The sequence below is a fragment of the Squalius cephalus genome, assembly GCF_949319135.1.
Source record: "Squalius cephalus genome assembly, chromosome: 17".
NCBI classification, from domain to species: Eukaryota; Metazoa; Chordata; class Actinopteri; order Cypriniformes; family Leuciscidae; genus Squalius; species Squalius cephalus.
In genome coordinates this window covers 30,091,343-30,095,997 of record NC_137138.1, presented here as the reverse complement: position 1 = coordinate 30,095,997, position 4,655 = coordinate 30,091,343, and the positions used below count along the sequence as shown (strand labels likewise).

Here is a 4,655-nt window from a genome sequence, read left to right as displayed (position 1 = left end):
TCAGTACCATAGCAACGCTAAACTTCCGCTGGAATTGTCGGATAGGAACCGTCCGTAGCCTTTCGCAAGAGTTCAATTTTTTGAACGCATCCGGATGACCACCGGACATGATTTTTTTCGCACCGCACGCGTTCGGACCCATTCGCATGCGGTCTGCGAATCTCCATAGGAAATGAATGACTTCCGGTCGTTTCGTAGTCGTATCGGAGCTGATTTCAACTGCCAGTGTCAAGGCGGCGTAAGTCACTGGTTCTTTAGCCACAGCTGACAAATGAGACACCTCGTTATTCAACCCTCTAATCTCCCTCCTCAGCATTTCTACTTCTGAATTGGCCAGATTGGTGTTACCAGAAGACTCATTCTTTGCAGGGGCACCCCAGACACAGCTACATTTGTATGCACTGAGCTTCTCTGTTTCAACATACTCTCTTCTTCTCGCACCTCTTTCATTAGCTCATTGAAGGAAGGAGGGGCACACAGCTTATGGGTCATCCTCACACATTGCCACCAAATCACTTGAAAGAGCACCTCTAACTATTTGCTGCATTCGAAGACGATTCATTGCAGGGAACTCAATGCCTCTTTTCCTCAGCATACTGTGTAGCATCTTATCCAACCTCATTATGTAGGCTGAGAGCTTCTCTCCCTCACTCTGGTAAGTGCTCCTAAATTTTAACATCAAATCAGCTGCATCCTCAGTGGTGCCAAACGCTGACTCTAACGCACTGAGGTAGTCACTGAAAGTAGCAGATGGGTTACCAGTCTTTTCGAACCTTAAAATGTCTGCTGCAGGATCTCTGAGACACTCTACTAGTCTCTGCTTCTTGACATTATCAGAACATTGCCACTCTTCCAGAATGTGAGTAGTCTGCTCCACCCAGACCTCATACTCATCCTCTCCATGGGGAGTGGGAATGAAACCAGAGTTTCCTATATCCCACTCTCTCCTCAGATGAAGCCACATGACATGTTTGAACAAGGGAGTTTATGGCATCAGCAAGCTTAGTGTCAAGCATAGGTGTAGAGGAAGACAAACTTGGAATGTCAGATAGCGACTTTCCCTCCGCTTGAAGAAAAGACATCAGCTTAGTCTGGAACTCATCTTCCCTACTGTGTTTAGGTGCTTCAGCTGCGACATGCACAACCTGCGTGTACCAGGTACCTCTCCCAGCTCCGCAGGTATAGACATCTCAGAAACCTTGCTGACTGTCTCAATCAGAAGACACTGCAGTCGCTTAGTCTTATCAAAGAGGCGATCAAGCACTTTGCATTTCCTCATTCCCAGAGCAGCATCCAGCACTTCATAAACTACTCTGTCTTTACAATCTGCAGGTACGTTGCTCAGAATGATAACTCTGTCCAGCTCAACACCTTTCTCTCTGCACCAATCAATAATCTCACTAACCTCTATTTTGTTCAGGAATCCTCAACAGTATGTGCTCAGAAAACAGTTTATGACTGTTAAGCATTAAAGCTCTCTCCACAGAAATCTTAAAGAAACACAGTATACACACAAATCACTTCCAAAAAAAATTCACACATTTTTTTCTTTTTAGAACACACAAATTCACTGTGTCTGAAACACAATCTGAATAATCTGACTAATCCCGGACGAGCCCCTACAAAATGTAGCCCTCCCACCGGGTAGAATCTTGTGGCTCACAAGGTAGGAATCTGTCTAGGGGTTTTCAAATTTACCCACTACCCTGGTAAAGGCACATTTCCCTTCAGTAACAGTATTGACAACGATAACCCAGATCTCAGATCTTCACTTGATAGTGTCAGATTTATGTTTTTCTATGCGGAAGTAATAATAAAAAATAAAAATCTTTTCCTCTTTTGTTTCTCTTTGAATGACCAAATAATTAAATTCACAAAGTCACAACACAACTGCAATGATTCCCAATAATCACCATAACCCCAGAAAAGGAAAGAAAATAAAAATGTCAATGTAATACCATAAGTTTTACCCAGCTGGGATTTTCAGTACACAGATGGCGCGCTAGTTGGAGCTCTTTGATGCAAAACCAGGGTACTCACTAATCAGGAAAACAAGAATTCCAAGTGTAGAATAGTAATCTCTAATCCTCGCTCCCAGACGAGATGATAAACAGCATCCGTGACGCAACCCACAATGACGTTGAGTGGATCTAGATGAACTCCTCCTAGCCTGGCTAACGTCAGACCTCTTCTCATTGAGACGTGGTCTGGGAACAACATGTTGATTTTCTCGTATTTGAGGCGTGGTTTACGAATGCCCAGAGCCGTTTATTGGGCGCTACGAATGTCTATCAAATGCGCCTGCTAATAGCCAATCGTTTCAATTATACCAGATGACGTATGTAGAGCGAGAGAAATTCGACGAGGAAGACGACGAAATAAACTTGCGTTCTAAACTACTTAGAACACTATCTAAGGCTGCATCCAAAGGTAACTTCGTGTCTGATGCCATGTTGGATCCATAGATATAAACAAACTGCTTCGGTGTGTCGCATAGACGTCGTCATCGTCTTGCTGCTCCCTCCCCGTTCTGTGATTGGTTCCCTTTTTGAGGGGAAAATCTGGTCCATGGTCTCCAGGCTGCCTAGCAGCGTGAATAAAATCGCGCTGCGCACATGGCAGCATGGGGAAACCCAGGCTAAACTCCTCCAGCGAACTGGTTAGATGCATCCGCAAAAATCCACACAGATCTCCCGTTTTCGACGATCTCTCCGTTCAAAGACGATAAAACACACTTGGCATGAACTCTCAACTACATAGACCACTGCGATCCTTTTACCCAAACTTAACCAAATAAACACGTATATTCTTCCAGATTTCAAACGAATTAGACAACTTATTATAACTCAAACTGCAACACAGAACTTGAGAAAATAAACACTGGAATATTCTTCCGGGTTATTTCATAATCTAAAACTAACAAATCAAATCAAAACTCACAGGTTCTCTCACGTGGGATCCTCGTGCTAGATCTCCTCCATGACTCACACGAAAAAGAAATGTGCAGTCTCTCACCGAACTCTCTTGCAATGTTCCTTTTTTTTCCCCGTGCTGCAAAGTGATTTGTGACACTTTCCCAATTCACACCATTCTCGTGTTGCCCCCTGGTAGGGCGATGGCAGTACTGACTACGCCACCCCTTGGACAAGACTGGTGAGAGCAAGGGGACTCTTTTATAAAGAAACACGCACAGGCTTGGTTTAGCAAAGTAAAAAGATACAATCTTTATTTTATCTTAGTTAAAAATGAGTCGCTTTAGGTAGTCAATAAATAACACACAAATTAATCATTTAACATAGGGATAAGCCATAATTGGATGAGCCACCAGAATATAAGCTTAACCAGGCCTAAGTTTCGATACCACACGTGAGCTAATGCACACCACTTTAGAATAGAACAAACACTACAAACTCAGCTTACACACCACGGCAACATTGCTCGTTGAGCTATTACAACAGATGCACACTTCACAGCATTACACTGCACACATCGGTTCCAAATGGGTGAAACACTCTAAGGAAACCAGACTAGAACCCGTTAGGCTAATCTATTCAATATGGGCCCAATCCACACAGAGGCTATTAATAGGGAATGGGGGAAGACAAACAAAGAGAAGAAACCGCTAGCCGGTGGCCACCATCAGTTCACTAACACAAATCTCTTACAGCCCGCCGGCTAGTGGTAAAAGAAAAGAAAAAAAATAAATAAATCAATAAATCAAACGGAAAAGTGTCTAAAAAAAAACAGCACCTGCACATACATACACATTCAAACACATTCAAGAGAACAGCAGCCGACAATCTGATTGCTGTAGCCTCTATAGAAACAAACAAACAAACAAACAGAAAGGAAACAAGAGACCCAGTTGAGTGCTCCTAAGAGATACCTTTTTGCAATCTAGCGATTGGGTGAGTAGACAGTGTTCCGTGCTTCACGCGTTCACCAGGGTCACTGAACGCTGGCGAACATAACAACGGAGCCTCATTACAATTAACGCAATAAACCAACAGAGATACGCTAAAACAGATAGAAAAAGTGTACCTTCTCTACGCTTGTCACTCTAGGCATTCCCAACATGTTTTGGAAACGCGTGCACAAACACACAAAACAGTAGCGCCGTTGGCAATCACTCGGTAACACCTTAGCCCATCAAGAAAACATTAAAACCTCCCTTAGTGCACTGAACCCAAATAACCATTATAGTCATACAACAACAGATGGTTTGGACATACCTTGCACTACAAACAGCACCCAGAAACACTGCTGCACTCCAACGCGTCAGTAGCTAGCTACAGTGAATGGCTACCGGCATGAGGACCCCAGGTGCCTATACACCTGCCTGCGCTTAATGGCCAACCTCTCCCACCCACATTAGGTGACGTAGCAATACGGGAAAGATGGTGCGTTCAAGTCCTCCTGGGAAGTTCGTACGTACGAGGTGGGAAGTCGTGCTTATAACAACATGTGCGTTCAAGTCACTTTCGTCTGAGCAAAATGGCGGAGTACTTTCTATTAATTAATTACACAAAAATACAGTAAGGTTCTTAAACTCTTGTTCTAGAAAATGAAGAACAAAGAAATGTGCATCAGGTGTACTTTGTATTTTTATGTTTTTAATTAATTTATGAAGCCACTGCCAACACATCATTACATGT

At 43.3% G+C, this 4,655-nt stretch overlaps 1 long non-coding RNA gene across 1 annotated transcript; it reads right to left on the bottom strand.

Annotated features, from left to right (window-relative positions):
• Window positions 1–3,248: 3,248 nt before the first annotated feature.
• LOC307145097 lies at window positions 3,249–4,364 on the bottom strand. The gene is made up of 4 exons (XR_013818896.1): window positions 4,233–4,364; window positions 4,042–4,140; window positions 3,887–3,958; window positions 3,249–3,817 (listed from the first exon to the last, which is right to left on the bottom strand). It is a non-coding gene; the product is annotated as an uncharacterized lncRNA (long non-coding RNA).
• Between the last annotated feature and the right edge of the window lie 291 nt (window positions 4,365–4,655).